The 18581-nt window shown below is 42.8% G+C and overlaps 1 long non-coding RNA gene across 1 annotated transcript in view; it reads right to left on the bottom strand.

Annotated features, from left to right (window-relative positions):
• LOC306983004 overlaps nt 1–1985 on the bottom strand; it is a 229416-nt gene extending 227431 nt beyond the window's left edge. Inside the window, exon 1 of the long non-coding RNA XR_013794249.1 lies at nt 1487–1985. This is a non-coding gene — a long non-coding RNA (uncharacterized lncRNA). The remainder of the gene's footprint in view (nt 1–1486) is intronic.
• Nucleotides 1986–18581: the final 16596 nt, after the last annotated feature.

Here is an 18581-nt window from a genome sequence, read left to right as displayed (position 1 = left end):
CCGGTCCAATAATCTCCGGTCTGGAGTGGTTGGGCAGGTTTTCGCGGACAGCGGGAACGCGTTCTTTCGGTGAGGGCAACACCATCGGACACGAGAGGAGCTTGTTTTTTTGGCGACCGCGTTTGTAAAGTTTGCGTCTTCAGTCCAGTGTGGCCGCGAAACAGAAACAAACCCGCCAAATGTCCGTCGGTGGGCCCGCTGGGTTGCCAAATGAACTGACTCAAATTGTGATTGTAAATGTTTTTTGCTTATTTTTGTAAATATTTTTGCACTTTTTGGCAAACAGCAATGTGGTTGCAAGGCTTCAGACATGTATACCATTTTGTATGACGTTAGTTTTAAAATGTAGGACTGTCTCGTGGTCTTGACAGGTAAAGTTCAGCATTATCAAGGTGTAGAGAGTCATTGCAAAATGTAGTTTTTTGAAATGTCCCACTCTACACGTTTATCCTTCATTGTAGCTGGCTTATGTTTTTTTGTAATTTTGCCTTGCTTTTTTTTTATGTCATTTTTTTTGTTTGTCCGGGCCATTCTCTTTGCACATCTCACCAAATGAAAATGCAGTAATTTTGGTTGGTTACTACGACATCATATAGCAATAAATCACACAATACAGTTTTCTTTGTATCAGCTATATCGAGAGTTAAGATCATGTACAAAGTGTGGACGTTGCATTTTCTTTGTATTTGTCGGTGGAAGTTGGATCTAGTGATGCTGATCTCTGACAATATTGACAGTGCAGCGGAAAAAAATAGGAGTATATGTGGACGATTGATGGAGAAAAAAAAAAAGAAGAAGAAAAAAAAGAAAAAAAGCCTTGGCCTGTCCACACATGAATGTATTATAGATGGAGTTTTAAGCCGGGGATGACAGGAGAATTAATGACTGATTTGCTGGGACAGTGACAGGTAGATAAATGTTGTCTAAGGCTGAGGACATTAGTCTTGTTTCCACTGGAGTACACAGTATGGGTCGGGTCAGGACGAGTCACTTTTGCCAACAGGAATGCAGTCAATACAATACAATTTAGCTAAACTTAAGTTTCTACCTAACCTCATCTGATGGTGGTTGCCAATAAACAGTGTTGTCAATAGCTTTGGCGTATGACGGGCCAGAGATAATGTTTAAGAATCTGTCTAACAGTAAAGTCTTGATAATTAAAGCAGTACTAAGTAGCTTGTTTACCTTAATAAATCCTTTCTGTAGTCCCTCTGGGGGGTAATACAAGTGTTAATGGGATGATTCGAGGGTCCCTGCCACCGGGTCGGATGCCCCCAATACACACTAACGGAATCACGAAGAAGAAGCTAGCATGCTAATAGGCAAATCTAACTGTGGGCCACTTAAACCGTATTTACAGCAAAGTTTGAGTGACAAAAATGATCTCCATTGTGTAACTGGATGTACAATATCCCTCTCTTCCTTTGTCTTTTCTGTTAGCGTAGTATTTACTCTCACGGACAAGTAATGAGTAAAAAAACGTAACATGCTGCGACACCTGCAGTGGCGCTTATGGCCTCTAGGGGCATGAGTTACTTAGTTCTGCTTTAAACTAATACATTTACATATATGTCACACGAGGGTTTTGTTACTTACAGAGTGATTTTTTTCTGAAGAGTATTTTTATTTCAAAATTATTTACTCAAGTAAAACTGAGAACTTCTGGCCACTGATGATGCTCTTATCAAGCCCATATGGACGTGGAGAGGGTGTGTCAATGATGTAACTGCCATTATAATGTGAGGGAGGGGTGTTCTTTAATCTTGGGGTCACATTTGTCAATTTGGGGAACCTCTCTTAGAAAGTAGAAACTGGCCTCCTTAACCTCTTGACCCCCACCTGCACAGACCACATTTTCTCCTGTTTGGCTTTACCCAAATCTAAAAGCTTCTTGAAAGAAGTGTCAAAAAAAAAAACGACAACAAAAGCAATGAAACAGTGACAAAACGGCAGCGAAAAAGTGACAGAAGAGTGATGATGAAAAAAAGAAAGTGACAGCAACACGACAACAATACGAGGAAAAAGATCTATTTAGAAGCTTTTAGATTTGTGTAAAACTGAACTGGAGAAAATGCGCTCTGTGAAGGTGGGGTGTGAAGAGGTTGAGAACGCTTTGTGAATTTGACAAACCCTTCTCCAGACACTTCTCTTCTTAAGAAAATATTCAGGAATGAAGTGCATTATTATTTAGTAAAGCTTTTGGTTGGTAGGTTTTTACTTCTGTCAATCCTTTTTTCATCATGTTTTTTTTTTGTTCACCTTTATTTTTCTATTAATAAACTTTACTGACTTTTTGACTTATCAGACTTACACATAATGACATGGGAATATAGAAAGAGGTGTAAATTCTTTCTGAAGTTACAAGAGGCTCTAACTAAACCCTCAGCCTTACACGATTTATGACACTCAGTATCATGGCTTCAGCAGATGCATTCCTCCTGTTGCTTTGTTGTATTTTTGTTATGAAAACGGATCAAAATTTTAAAAAATCTAGTTTTCAGTTCTAATTGTTCAGGAGGACCACACAGATTTATTCTTAAGTATATTATATTTGAATACAGTTGAGATATAGACAGATATATTTGCGTTGATATATACAATGGTTACTTCAGAACCAAGTGGACTGTATATATTTAAAGCTGTGTTTTCTAATGTGAAATATTTTTGTATTAAAAAAATAAATGACTCTGTATGACTTTGCTGTCGGAGTGCAATGATGTGACATTCAATGCAATTAAAATATATATGAAAAATCAAGCATGTCTTTTTTAAGGTCCTGTGAAACAATGCCCTCAGAGATTTGACTCCCAGGGAAGAGTCTCCCTGCTCTTGACTGTATGGAGGGATTGTTTGCAGCTCAGCAGCAGTGTGGGAGGAGTATGATTATTTAGTGCTTTAAAATCAAGTTGTTTTGTATAATGCAATGTCACAACAGCAGGTGCCTCCGAGGGCTGCACAAATATTACTGATGTACAAACAGAAACAGTTTGGAAACCAGTACTGTCACATCCATCAAACAGGTTAAAGGGACTATACAGAGTTTAAAAATGTTTAAACTAAGCATTTTCCTCCCCCTACATGTTCCAGCCATGTCCTAATGTGTAGAATGAGCCCAGACCTGTTCACCACAACTGCCTCTAAAATCCTGCACTGTCACTCAGAAATTGTTACTTCAGGTGTGAAGTGCCGTCATTTACCAACTTAATAAAGGGATTGCAGGTACACGTGAGACCTGAGGTGGCAGACACCATACCAGGTCGTGTATTGAAAGGTTGTGCTGATGAACTTCATCACAGTGCCTCAAAGCAACTACCATTATTCCGGTACTCCAGTAGAAGTCACCTCCCTCCTGCTTTAATGACTACCGCCCAGTAGCACTCACTCCAATTCTTATGAAGTGCTTTGAGTGGCTCGTCATGGACCACATCAAGTCTGTTCTCCCTCCCACCCTGGACCCAGACCAGTTTGCTTATCGGTCCAATCGCTCAACTAAAGATGCCATCTCCACTTCATTCAGCCCTCACTCACCTTGAAACAAAGGAGTTCTATGTTAGAATCCTGTTTTAGACTTTAGCTCAGCATTCAACACTATAATCCCACAGCAGCTAATACACAAACTGCTCCACCTGAGGATCAACACATCATTGTGCAACTGGCAGACAACAGGCTGTACGTGTCGGTGGCAAGTCCTCCAGAATCATCATACTGAACATGGGGGCTCCCCAGGAGACAGTGGAGCTAGAGTCCAGTCCTTGTTGGACCTTCATCATAGCAAGGACTCATCCAGATGGAGTCTGGGGTCCAAAGATCGCTCAGACATTGATAGGGTCGGCCAGTCATCACTGATGCATCGACCAGCTCGAGGACAGGTATCTGAAACAAAGACATAGCACCAAAGGAATATGGATTTACCATTTTTTACAACTATGGCAAACTGAGTTATAACATCACGATGACATCATTATTGCATAATAGTAACATCATCTGGATATAACCATGATATTATGCCAGAATGATGGCATAATGACTAATGACTGAGTATTAGTATTATGTTATGGTTAAGGTATATTGATCCCTGTATGGAAATTCATGCATTTGTCCCATCCTTCAATGCCGCTGGGGGAACCAGCAGCAAAGGGCAGCCGCAGTAGGCAGGCCCCCAGGGACCAATGTCCAGAATGTGGAGCCAAGCTAATGGTCAGAATCACCTGGCTGGATTGCAGGACTATTTGAATGAGATTTGATGGAAAAATTTCAGGGATGACGACACATTCGCCCATGACTGGATGCCACAATCTCTTAAAAGTCATACATTCAGAATAAGAAATATATATATTATATTGCCTTACTTTTCATATTGTGTTGCTTTTGGAAATGTAATTAGTTAATCTAAAATGCTACAGTGCATATATTATCTTTACATAAGAGTGTGTCAATTAAAAGGTTTAGAAAGATCTTTTATCCATGCATTTTACCACTTCAACAAATGATTATGCATACTGCCTCACTTGACAAAGAGCAGTCCATAAAAGACCGTCGTGCACAGCACACATAACTGGAATTCTTCAACTTTTGGACTCATATAGATTATTTTCAAACTCCATCAGTGTTTTGCACAAAGTCCCGTATTTACATTCCATTCCTTTAAATGCAAATCAGAGTCAGATGAGGTTCTGTTCACTTTGTCACAAAAATTAAACTTGTTAAATTGCCTGGGGAGGAGCTTCAGAAATTTACAATTAAACCTATTCATGCTCCAAGTCAGAATAACTTTTAAAATGCCACAATTATGGGAGCTGTAATAACCTAGCATCCTCTCTATTAGATTCCAATTTATTCTGTTTACGGTCTTGTTTTCTGCGCGCTGCACCGAGGCGTCTGCAAATACAATGGAAGTGTCTGCCTGTAATAGGTTCCTCTTGCGAATCACATTTCTCTATGTATTTTTTAATCCAGCAACAATCCGTATAATTTACTGTGGGCTCGGAAAGTAAACCCTTCTATTGATTCCTAAATGTTGCTGTGTTAACGTCTGATACCAAAAAATGCCAAAGTTCAAATTATACAAAATATACTTAATAATAATACTAATAGAGTATAAAGTTTGTACTCTTTTGTGGACAAGCAATGTGCTCATGTTTTACATTAAATATTTTTTATACTTTAGGCTGATTCAGAAGCCCCTTATGAGAGACCAACAGGCCCGGTTAGAATCGTGAAGCCGTCCTCCCGTGGACCCACCGCCTGCAGGAGGAGCCATGGGGGGCTAGTGCAACAGCTGCCCCCATGACCCGCCAATGGGAAAGTGGAAGAAAATGGATGGATGGACTTTAGTATGAAATTGCATCTTTTTAGTAAGTAAGTAAAAAAATATTTATTTAAAAAAATCTTTGTAACGTTGGAAAATGTATAATTATTTTTGTTAGCATGCATTTGGTTCAATCGCCATGTCTCTTGTCTTGACTAGCAGACTGCAAAATCACTTAAACTTGGAATTTCCCCTCTCACACTCCAGTGCTTCTAATTAACTGGTGTGGTGAGCACTTGATCCTGTGGACATGAGATGCACCACAGGTCACTCAGCAGTTTGTCCCGATACACCTCTAACAATATTTAAGGGCCTGTCTGAGAAAGTCAGACTTTTGTGACGCCTCAACAATAGGTTGCGTTCTTGTGACATCACATCATTCTGCACAGGAGGTGGAGGGTCGGGAAACTACATGGTGGTAACTATGGTAATTGTCAAAATGCAGATTTCTAGTCTTCCTGGGCCAATTCATGTGAAACAAAAACTGTCACAAAGTTATCTCAGCACATATGAACTATGGTCTACTTATTTCATTATAAAGGCATCCAAAAGTGTTGTCAATATTCAGAAATGTGTGTATGATTTTGGCCAGTAGAAAGGACTTTCAGCCATAAGAATAATGTGGCAGGTTTGTGAATCCAATCACTATCTATTATTGATCAGGGAAAAACATTTGGATTTTTTTTTTTCAAAAACAGTTTCTGCCCTACAACTGGAATAAAATAGGTGACGTTCATGATTTAGAATGTGATGATGTCATAATGTCAGGTGGAGGGCGGGGCCAATACAACTCTATGGGAGAAATGCAGTTTTTGTAAGAAATCTCCAAAACGAAAAATGACAAATGTTTTTCCTCTTCAGTATTTGATCGTGATTGGATTCACAAACCTGTGATATTGTTTTTATGTCTGAAAGTCCTTTCTTTTGGACAACATCACACTCATGTTTTCGCATATTGTCACCACTTTTTGATGTTTTTCGGAGAAAATAATTGGACATTAGTTCATGTGCTGACAGAGGAGATCATGTACTTTGTGACAGTTTTTGTTTCATGTGGATTCCTCCAGTAATGACTGAGATATGAGCCAAAAAACAAAGACATATATATATGCATTTTGTCAGTTACTCAAGTTACCATAGTTACCGTCAGTTGACCTCCACCTCAATGTTAAACTATAGGCTCTCTAAAATGTTGTGATGTCACGTGAACGCAACCTATTCTTTAACATGAACGCAATCTATTCAAATATCGGTGTGGTATCGTTGGTGAACCCAGTCAAATGCCCATGTCAAAGACAAGTCAATAGCATTTTTATTTTTCTACAAAATGGGAAGAAACAATAACTATGAATCTAGTGGAAAAATCTGAAAACAAACTGTAGTTTCAAAATGTTTGCAAGTGGAAACCGTGTTTTTATGTTAATATAAGATGTATGAAACATATTTAATGACTGTTCAACTAGTATACCTCATGTTTTCAGCAATGCACTGTCTGTAAGTGTTTATATATTTTCTCACACAAACTATTAGCCATAGGTTTTAAAATACATTTGTTTTTGTTGAATTGCAGAAAAAGGATTACATTCATTCATCACATCAGCACCAAGGTCAATCACTCAGCGGTTTCCTAGCTGTGCTACGACCCTCCTCCACCCCTTCCTCCGCCTGGCCTCTCCTCGGCTCTGCTCATCGTCGACTGGCCGCCTCGGGGCTCGTCTTCTAGTGTCTGGACTCCGGGGGAAGATTTTGGCAATCGTTCATCAACGAAGTGCATTTCATATCGTTAATTAAATTTTCCGCTGGCCCCAATCATGATTCATGTTCAATAAAACTCTCTTAACGCAGTTCTGTCTCTGTGAGCCTTTTCAGGTTAAAATATCTTTTTCATTTCATTTCCACTGTATGACACAGAGCTCACGACTAGTCGCACATGTGCCAAAACTTTGTGCTGGTGCTACAGAATGTTTTTTTTCTTGGTCACTGATCACCAATACAATTTAGCGCGGGGATAAGTGCGTAATGTAACACAGGGAGAAAGGGAGGTTTTATAACAGAGAGAAAGACAGATATGAGTTCCCAAACAGGCACATGTAGAGTTGCCTCTTTCCTGCAACTCTTGTCTCTATCCTCAACGTTTATAGTGATCCCTGTGTCAGTACAGTCCCAGACTGATGTATTATCCGCAGAAATTACCCGTACGGCCACATCCATAGCCCACAGGACAGGTTTGCACCGCGTGTGCTCTAGGATAATTTTTGGGACATTTTATGCTGGATTTGGGACAAAATCCTAGATTTAGTTTTTCAGAACGTATGGTCACCCTAACTGCTACTGTGTCTAGTTATCAATGCCTTAAATCAGTGCATGCACTCAGGCACAAAACCGACTGTCCAGAGTTTTCTTTAGTGGCAGACACACATTTATTTACTTACAGAGCTGTCACTATGGAGGAAAAAGTTAACTTTGTGCCATCAATAGACATCAAAGAGAACCTTGAGCCTCCAAAGCATAGATATCTCTTTCATTATTAAAAAAAAGGCTGTTACATGACTTAAACTTTATTTCCAAACTTATAAACTAATGTATTCAGATTTGTATTGTCACAGCACCAGCTTATGCCCCAAACACTGATGGCCCCACTGGCAATTCCTGCTCAGCCCAGTGCTACCCGTGTAGTTGAGTGTTTCCACTGGCGAGACCAGGGTCTGCCAGTGTCAGCCAGTTTTGGGACCGAGTTCAACCCTGGGCCATAGGGCACTGAACAGATAATGATGTGTCGTGAACAGACTGCTGGCCTCTCTGATTGGCCAAAGGACAGACGACAACCCTCACTAAAACAGGTATGTCTTACCAGATTTAATATTTTACAATGTCATACTGCTCTTGAAAAAGGTGAGTTTGCCAATAATAGTATATAGCTACTGTTAGTGCCACTTTAGCCAGTGTTCATACATCTGCATGTAGCTTACTTTCATAATTCATCTTTTAGCTGCTTCTTTCCTCGAGTATTTGTCTTGGCACCTCTTGATAATTCCATAAACCACCAAAAGGCATTATTCAGTGCAGTGTCTTCATGTGTATTCCAGCGGGCACGTCCGTGGGAGCGCTGTCTTACCAACTTGAGCAGCTCCTCACAAACGTCAAATTACCTCAACCTCCATCAGCAAAAGAGGCAGCTTTGCCCCCTCTTATAGAGAGAGACAAAGAGACTACCGATGACAATGTGCTTTTTCTGCTAACTTGGGCACATATAAATTGTATAATGTTGATTAATATGTGAATATTTGTTTCATTCTCCAGTAAGCGTCCATCACCCAGAACACTAGTAGGGATAGAGGCTGTGAGTCTTGCCCGGATACCTCCTCGTTATACCCTTTTTTGTTTCCTGTTGCGGCTCTTGCGACGTTTTAAAAAAGTTGCTTTCTTTAGGACCATTGTGGGCTCTTCTGCAATACCAACATCAGAAAAAGGAACATGAGAAACTGGAGAAATAACGGGCTCAGTGGGCAGTGACCCCCCACCCCCAAACTGGATGAGTGGCTATAGCAGATCCCAGGAAATACATCAGGTGGTGTTATGGAATGTCTCATCTACATCCTTTTTGGAGATCATTTCGTCTTCCCCCTTGCTTCATTATTCGCATCATTAGAAATATTTATCCGGGGCTCATACACTTTTGGATATTATGACCATCACATATTATGGTGAGTCCTTCAGACAGTTCTCTGATAACAACTTTCACATTTTCCCCCAAACAGGGATAGTAGCAATTTATCTCATCTGCAGTAGTAACACTGCCTTATTTCGTTAGATGCATGCCCCTCAGCTGAAGGACGGGGCTTTCATTTTGAATTGACAAAAAAATCCCTTGGACTCCCATGCTGTGCTGATTGACTGTAGCCCAGAGAATGTGAGAGGACAATGGGAAGAGGAAAACTGGAGGTTCTTTTGTCTCCACTTCAGACCTTTATGGAGCCGTTGTTATGTATAGCAGCAGGCATGGAGAATAGTCAGAGTATACAGAAAGCCGTACAACTTTTACTTTGAGAGACTCTATGGCTAGTTTACGGTATGCTCGGCTTTGACAGGCTTGTTGGAATGTATCCGGGGAAAAAATGTTCAGGCCCATGAGATACTGAGACAGGCTTCAGTGGCAATGGCTGCTTATTGGAACATGCAACAGAAAAATCTTCCAATAACAACCAACATTAACAATGCCATGCGTGTTTGCTTCAGAATTGCTTTGTCTGCAGCACAGCCATGCCATACAACTTGAGACAGGAAGAAACAGACCCAGTCCCCTCCATTGACTCTCCCCCAGCCTGGCAAATAGCACACCAGCACTTTTGATATAACCCCTCATGTTTATAGACCTTTTTCACTTTTAAACCTGTAATTAATTTGTATTTGTATTCATTTTTAAAAACGTGATCCTGACCCCTGTGCTAAAACATCATTACCTACTAGTATGCTTAATCTACAGTACATGGAGTAAAGTATATGTTCTATGGAAGTTTTTCACACGGAAATGCAAAACAACAAATGTCTTTGCAATAAAATGCAAATGAGAAAAGGTTGTGCTCCACATTTGGCACAAAGGCTTGATGAAAAGAAAATGAAAAGTCAAAACGTGCACACGTCAATGCGCACTAAATCTTCAAAAAACATCTATAGTCACTGTGACAGAGTATATTTCAGTGTTTTGGGAAATACGTCACCAGGCAACTGTTTATACTGTCATCTAACAGTCTGCTGTGGTGCTGTCGGCTGGAGTCCCCTCTAAATCCCGATGGCCTCTGTGCCAACCGCAGCATAATATGGATCCATCAGATGCTTATACATTCACCAGAACAACTCCCCCCGTTGAGTGGACACCTGCTGTCTGCCCTGTACCAGACTCATCATCCCGTGATGTGTCTGGTAGAGCATTTGCCAGACACTAGTGTTTATACGTGGAAAAAACATGGCAGGCTACATGATTTTCCTGCATACCCACACTGCACTGTGGAAACTGAGGAAAACCACTGTAAGAATTCATGATCGTGTGCTCAACTGTTCTTCCAGCATAAGAACAGATAATGTAGAGATGGAGGTAGAATGTGCAATTGATTATTTCGTTACAGTTTAAGACTTGGCAGTGATCGGCTAAAATGTATACATTATATTGACGTGGTTTGAAAAGGGTGATAAATGCACTTTTATGAGAGGAATCTGAGGTCTTCAGGAACATAGTCACATCATTAGGTCTCCTGTGTTCCTCTATTGCCCTCTGCTGGACCATAATGCATAAAAGTGACTCACTTTGCTATTGTGCAGTTTTGATATTTATTTACTAGCTGAGACCCGGCCTGTGGCCGGGCCTCGCTAGTCTCCACATTTGATATTCAGAGATTATGAGTTATTACAAAGAAATGTCCAGTATAGTCCCTATAACCCGTCACTCAGTACAGCTGTAGACCCGCAGTAAGTAGACCAGTGGTTCCCAACCCATTCCTAAAACTATGGCCACTCCAAATGTTTAAAATAATGAATGCAAAAAATAATTTCAAACAAACTGCAATTGGAGTGTTTGCACCCGTACTCCTTTCTTATAAACTACATCGACAATATGTTGCAAAACTCAGGGAATAGAAATCAAGAAACAGTGGAATATTTATGGAGAAATATTAGCGGTTCAGCTCTAACGGTTCGGTTCACGGTGCAGGACCCGTGGTTTGGAGCAATCTAAAAAATAAGAAGTTGTTTTTTATTAGACAGTATTTATATCATTAGAATGCAATTGGCAATGCTTTCAAGGCCGATTTATAGAATGTAAAGAAGAAATAGAGAAGAAATGGTACAGCAGCAAAGTAAAAAAAAACATAAATAAAAAAAAAAAGCTACAGTGCAGGCCATGCGCTCGTTAAGTGGTTTCACTTTCGCTTTCCGCACACGGAGGCTGAAGCTCTCGGAGCAGCGCGTTTCATTTGAAGCGCGTGTTTCTGCGTGTACTTTTTTTCGGAGACAAAACTTTGGAGACGGAATATGACCAGGATTGGATCTTACGCATGTGTCTGAGCTTCTGACATGACAGCACTGGATCTGTAATGAACCACAGCCTCGGTCACTGCAGGAGAGACTTAAACAAAGACGCGTAGATGTGTTTTGGAGGATGTACCTGTACCTGCGGAGCGTCTGCAGCTGCAGTTTAGGGTGAGTGACGATGACACACATCGCCCTGTTAGGATGCGCGCACGCACACATACACACACACACGCACGGCAGTCAGATCTCGTGCACTCGCGTTGTTGTGACGGCGGGTTGTCCTCGGACAGCAGCACCGCGGTCCATATGGACCCGTGACCAATGCCCGCGGCCGGTGGGACGGTGACGTGGGGGCCGGCCGCGGATTTTTGGGAAATGAACATGGCAAGTCTTATATAGCGCTTTTCCAGACGCTCGTCGGTGTACAATTTGTTGCAGTATTCATTCAGTCCACTGCGCACATCAGCCCCCACCACCAACCACGCACACACTCACTACTGTCGCCAGGTTCCCAAACGGTCTCCCATCCCAGTCCTAACCAGGCCCATCCCTGCTTAGCTTCAAAGTCGGTATGGGAAATAAAAATGGCGGCGCCCAGGCGGCGGCCATAGAGATAGCGTTTTCTATAATAGATAATCTGATACACTTTTATCATTATTTTATTCTTTTTGTTTTCATAATCTTTTGATGATCACAGGCCCAAATAAATGTGACCCTATGGAGTGGTTTAAGCCCATTTTTGGCCAAACCGTTCATTTGGTGATAAACACGGCAAATTTGCCAAATGATGATGTACATGTCAATAAAAGTACAATATCCACTTGAAATAAACAAAATGGACACCAGATTTCAAGATCGCTGCGTCGCCAAATGCAAAAAATGGGTTTTGAAGCAGAACTTGAATGAACATGATCCTAACATCAAAGTGAATGGATTCTGACTGGAAGAACTCAATAGCATCAACTGATTTCCAATTTGGCCACCATTAGCGGCCATACATGACTCAAACCTTTCGTTTTCGTTGATATGGTTTGCAAATGTTCATAAGTGTGATGTCGAAACACAACACTGGTGACATCACTGCTGTGAGACTCAGCGTTGGCTTGTTCTCAGGAGCCCCTGGGCTGAGAGTTGTCATCGGCCCCATTGCGCTTCATAGGCAGATAAGGAGAGGCCTGTGATGCACATGTTAGCTGTATTGATTATGTGAGAAAAGAGAAGTAACGCACACCAAACGTTACACAGGTGCAGATGTTGCGGTAAATCTTCAAAGTTCAAAAGGGCAAAACAATAATGTTTCCACAGAGCCTTCTTCACATGTTTTTCTTTTTCTTTTTTTAACCACAGTGCACATGGTTCAAAAACAAAAAAAAGGAACATGATCTGATGAAGGCTCTACCGAAACGATATTGATTGAATAAATATATATTGGACTTCCTGATGCTGATGATGCTGATTTTGTTCATTTAAACTGTATTGATCATCATGCCACAGTGGCACATGTTAAAGTGTTATTTAATGAATATTGATAGGCTAACTCTCATAAAAGTGCCATATCAAAGACTAAACAACAGTGCAGGAAGCCAAGACTTAACAGAACTTAATACAAGGTATTAGCATAATCTATTATGCTAATACCTCAGGGGACAGAGAGGAGCAGAGGAGAGTCCAGCACGAACTCAAGTGGAGGATCAGGAAGGCCAAGAAGGACTATGGCGAGAAGCTGGAGCAGAAGCTGGCGCAGGGCAACGCACAGGACGTGTGGAGGGGACTGAAGAACATCTCCGGTTTTGGACAGAGTGCCAGAGGGACAGCTGATGACCAGCGCGGGGCGGATGAATTCAACGAACATTTCAACCGGTTTGATTCTCCACCCACTCCCTCCTCTTCACACGTCTCCAGCCCAGTGGACATTGCCCCCCTCCCGCGACCACCTTCACCTGCCTCCAGCCCCCCTGCACCCACGTCTCCAGCCCCTACCATACGGACTTCCTCTAGCACCTGCCCCACCCCCGGCAGTCCACCCCCACACCAGTCCCCCCCTCACTCCCCCCTCTCCATCACACCGGACCAGGTGAGGAGGGAGCTGAGGCGACTGAAGCGGGGGAAAGCTGCAGGACCAGATGGCATCAGTCCCAGGCTGCTGAGGACCTGCGCAGACCAGCTCTCCGAGGTCCTCTGCCGCATCTACAACCTGAGCCTCAGCCTGGAGAAGGTCCCCGTCCTGTGGAAGACCTCCTGTCTGATCCTGGTTCCTAAAACAGCGCACACCAGGGAACGGGCCCACTACAGACCAGTCGCCCTGACCTCCCACATGATGAAGACGATGGAGCGGCTCATCCTCACCCACCTCCGCTCTGTGGTAAGCCCCACCCTTGACCCGCTGCAGTTTGCTTACAGACCCAACATCGGAGTGGAGGACGCTGTCATCTACCTGTCGGAGCGGGCGCTCACGCACCTGGAGCTCGCCGGGAACGCTGTGAGGGTCATGTTCTTTGACTTCTCCAGTGCCTTCAACGCCATCAGGCCGGCGCTGCTGCGGGGGAAGCTGGAGGACGCGGGAGTGGATGAACATCTCACCGCTTGGACCATCGACTAACTCACGGACCGACCACAGTATGTGCGGCTGCGCAGCTGTGAGTCTGAGGTGGTCGTCTGCAGCACCGGGGCCCCTCAGGGCACCGTCCTCTCACCGTTTCTCTTCACCATCTACACATTGGAGTTCACATACAACACGGACAGCTGTCATCTCCAGAAGTTCTCCGACGACTCCGCCATCATGGGCTGTGTGTCTAAGGGGAACGACCTGGAGTACCGGTCAGTCATCATAGACTTTGTGGACTGGTGTGAGCGCAACCACCTGTGCTTGAACATCAGTAAGACGAAGGAGATGGTGATCGACTTCACGAGGAAGCCACTACCGCAGGAGGAGGTGGAGGTGGACAGTTTCAAGTACCTGGGTGTTCACCTCAACAATAAACTGGACTGGTCCCACAACACCAACTCCCTGTACAAGAAGGGCCAAAGTCGCCTCCACCTTCTGAGGAGACCAGGGACGTGCACAGGTAGACCCCAGGTGGTGCTCAAGCACCTGCCCCTTTGCCCTGTGCCCTTTAAGTGCCCTTCTCAATACCTGTTTTTTTTCCCTACCCAATATTAACTATTATTTATTTTATTGTTCTTAGATATTTGCCCTACTAAGCCAACCTGTGCTGAAAATACAGTTTTAACGTTCAACAACTTCAAATCGCTTCATTCCTCCTCTGCCTCTCGAGCCGCGGCGGCGCTGACGCTCCTGATCCCAGAAGAGCAGCTGTGCCGTCCCCGTGTTTCCCCCGTTTGAGAAGATGGTACAGCCCATCTCTGTGAGACGCAGTAAACTGTCAAGTAAACTGAGTAAATTCGATAACTTTATGAACGAGCCAGCGCGACATGACGGGATTATTATGGGGAAAGGAAACGAAAGGGCCGTCGGGTCGAGGACGTCAGCGCCGTCGCGCGTGTCAAGACCGTCCGGACAAAGTCAGCGGTAACAAGTCAGTAACTTTAGCGGTTCTGTTTTGTCGCGCTTAAAAATGAGCTCTATTACTCAGACTAAGTCAGGGCTGAGGGTAGACCAGGGCCAGAGCAGTGTGAGCTGAACTAAGGAGACAGAAGGGAGAGAAGGAGAGAGAAGGGAGAGGAGATGAATGCTGGGTTCTGGCCACTGCATCTGTGGGAGGAGCACAGTGTAGGCTATAGTACCTTTGCTTACTTATCTGTATTTGTGCTAATCTTGAGTGCAGAGCAATGTGATAGTCCTACATCGTCCTCTAAAGTCTAGTTTATTATTAGGTCCACATAATTGGACATGTTAATCAATGGTCTGTTAGTGCCCTTTTGTCTTGGTTGAGCACCTGCCCCTCAAAATGTCTGTGCACGCCACTGGAGGAGACTGAGGTCCTTCGGAGTGAGCAGGCCTCTGCTCAGGACTTTTTATGACTCTGTGGTAGCCTCTGCTCTCCATTACGCTGCCGTGTGCTGGGCCCCGGGCAGCACAGAGCGGGACAAGAACAGACTGAACAAGCAGGTCAGGAGGGCCAGCTCCGTCCTGGGCTGCCCCCTGGACTCTGTGCAGGAGGTGAGGGACAGGAGGGTGTTAGCCAAGCTCACCTCCATCATGGACAACACCTCCCACCCACTGCACGGGACTGTAGAAGAGCTGAGCAGCTCTCTCAGTGGCAGACTGAGACACCCTCAGTGCAGGACGGAGCGCTACCGCAAAGCCTTCATCCCCACTGCTGTCAGACTGTACAATCAGACTGTAAAGTAACATGTGCAATAATCTCTGTATCAGCTGCACTTTATTCCCTGTACCAGCATCACTTATTGACATCCTGCACTAGGACTGTAACTTTACACCCCGATATTTTACTTATATGACCTGTTCTAGTTTTTATCCTATTTTTATTGTTGTTGTTCACCTATTGTTGTATTTCTGCTGCTTGTTGTACATGGGATACCTCGTTTTTATTCTATTTAACTGGTTGCACATTTTCCTGCCTGTTTTTGCGCAACTCTGAGTGATCTTCTTGAACGCCGACTGTAACAAGTGAATTTCTCCATTGTGAGATCAATAAAGGATTATCTTATCTTATCTCATCTTATTTCACACTGAAGGCTTGGAGCAGGGGACCCGGCTAAGAAAGAAAAGTGATTTTCTGGAAACAGGTACTACTTAGTGGTAGGTCCTCTCACTCTGTAGATCAAGTTACATAGATCTGTTACTTGTGTGTGAACTTTCAGTAAAAAATTCTAAATAAAATCTTTATGTTTAGGGTTGTAAACATGGCAAAATGTGCAAAGGTTCATGGTGTATTAGCACATTTCGAGAGGCACTGTACTATAGTATGTGCCGGTGCGGGAGAGCCGAGCCAAGGGTAACAGGGCTCCAGTTACCTGGGTGGTGTACAGATCGCACTTCACTTAAATGGCACTGGATGAACGATTGGGCTAGGTGTGGGGCACCAGATGCTTGACCATATTTTGTATCCCATATCTCAATGTGCTTTGATGCTTTGGACCGTTGTGTGGTAAAAGGATAAACCTTCGGCCTTTGACCGTAAAACACAAGATGTCTGCCAATAATCCATTGAGTCACGCTTCTAAAACTGATTGGAGAAAGTGTTGCCTCTGTCAGATAAATACAAAAGATGAGTTGAAGTCTCCCCCTACTCTTCAACAGTTCTGATGGCTTTTAGTCAAAACATACCACGATTTCAGGCTATCAACTGGTTGCCAGATTGGATCACAGCGTTGGTATTGAGGATTAAGACAAAACAGAGCAAAGTTTCACCTCAATTGTTGGCAAATGTTAAGGAACTGCAAACTCCATGCCACTTCGCTTTAAATCAGAATGATCCTGGTGAATCAATCTTTCTCTGTTTCACTGAATGACGCAGGAAAATGCCTCTCAGGTCAAAATTCTGGAAGCTACCATTGCTCCTCCCAACAAACAACCAGAATGTGATGCCATTATTGTTGATGGTTCCTCTCTTGAGTATTGATAGTCTCCAAAGGGCCTTGAGGAATAAGATCCAGACATACTCATCAACAAGCTATTTCATTTGGTGGAATGGCATAAACATCCATCCATCCATCCATCCATCCATCCATCCATCCATCCATCCATTTTCTTCTACTTTTCCGTTGCCGGGTCACGGGGGCCTCTGTTGGAGCTGCCCAAGTAACATTTGGGCTCCTCCTGCAGGTGGTGGGTCCACAGGAGGACGGCCTCATGGTTCTGACCTTGGTCTCTCATAAGAGGCTTCTGAACCGCTCTTTGTCTGACCCGTCACCTAGTACCTGTTTGCCATTGGAGACCCTACCAGGGGCACGAAGCCCCTGACAAAAGAGCTCCTAGGATCATTCGGGCGCTCAAACCCTTCCACCATGTTAAGGTGGCGGTTCCAGGAGGGGTGGTATAAACATAGCACATGTATTAGTATACAAGCCATGCAATAAAAAAAAAAAAAAAAAAAAAAAAACATAATCTAAATTATAATTATAAATTATTTTGGTGATGAAATTGTTGAAATTGAAATAGTCCATTGGCCATGAATAAAATGTTGTTTTTACTTTTATCACAACCAGCAGTGATAGAACAAGAAATATCCATAAACAATTAATTCAATACAATTTGTCCAGACTAAGCTATAGCCTACAATATGAGGCAGTGATGTGTACATGTGGGAAGCTGTATGGTGACAGTCGGTATGATCAGGCTATAACTCTTGGCAAAAAGTAAAATGGGATTTGCACTTTCTATACACTTTCTATATAGTCCATGGGCCAGACCAAATATCGGTACCGAAAAGGTGGCAAAGGCTATCGTTGATTTTTAAGTAGGTCCATGTCTGAGGTTTATATTTTTGTATGATAGCCTTTTCAGAGTTACAGCTTTATCATAGTTTTCAGCTGTTGAAGTGAACCAACGCCATGTCAAAAAAGTCGCTTTTGACACTGGTCCATATTTTGGTTGAGGCCATTTCCAGCCCATTAGATACTGATTTACACCATTGTATTTGGTATCATTGAAAAACGTTTTCATGTTTCATTTGAGCCCAAATGTACTACTCTGTGACTATTACCATGGTAACCATAGCTCCTCAAACTCAAACCTGAGGACATTTTTTCACCATTTTCATAAAAACAGTTTTACTATGTTTAACGCTGTTTCTTCAAAGAACATCACTAAGACAAATGTTTGATATTGGGGAACTCTCTAGACTCTGAGGATTCAGGAAATGTATAAAATGTCAGTACTTTCTCAACTTAAGGCCTCACAGTGAGCCCCGAAGTAAAAGAATGTCCAACTCACATGAGCCTCTCCCATTGAAATAAGCCTATATCTGCCATTCTAAGGTTGGAACCGCTGTTGAGACTTTCTGTCCAGGACAAGCCAATGCAACTTGAAATTACATTTGTGGAGAAGAACAGTTCTGTATTTTCAGCAAAAAGTTGTTCATATATTTTATATATTATAGCTATTTATCATATAATATGCTATATACACACAATGCCATTCTGTCTCTTTCACTACTATACATAGTCCTGTACATTTGTCTAAAATGTCTCAATAATCCAAGATAATTCCAAAAGTGTGTCTTTGTAGACACCACATGGTTGTGCCAAAAAATACCATATTTTACACTAGATACTAACTTAGTTGTTAATGTATTTGCTGTAGAAAGTTTGTTCTGAAGTTGAA

Source organism: Gobius niger (genome assembly GCF_951799975.1).
Source record: "Gobius niger genome assembly, chromosome: 2".
Classification (NCBI taxonomy): Eukaryota; Metazoa; Chordata; class Actinopteri; order Gobiiformes; family Gobiidae; genus Gobius; species Gobius niger.
Note: the sequence above shows the minus strand (reverse complement) of the source record. Positions and strands in the feature narration are given on the sequence as shown.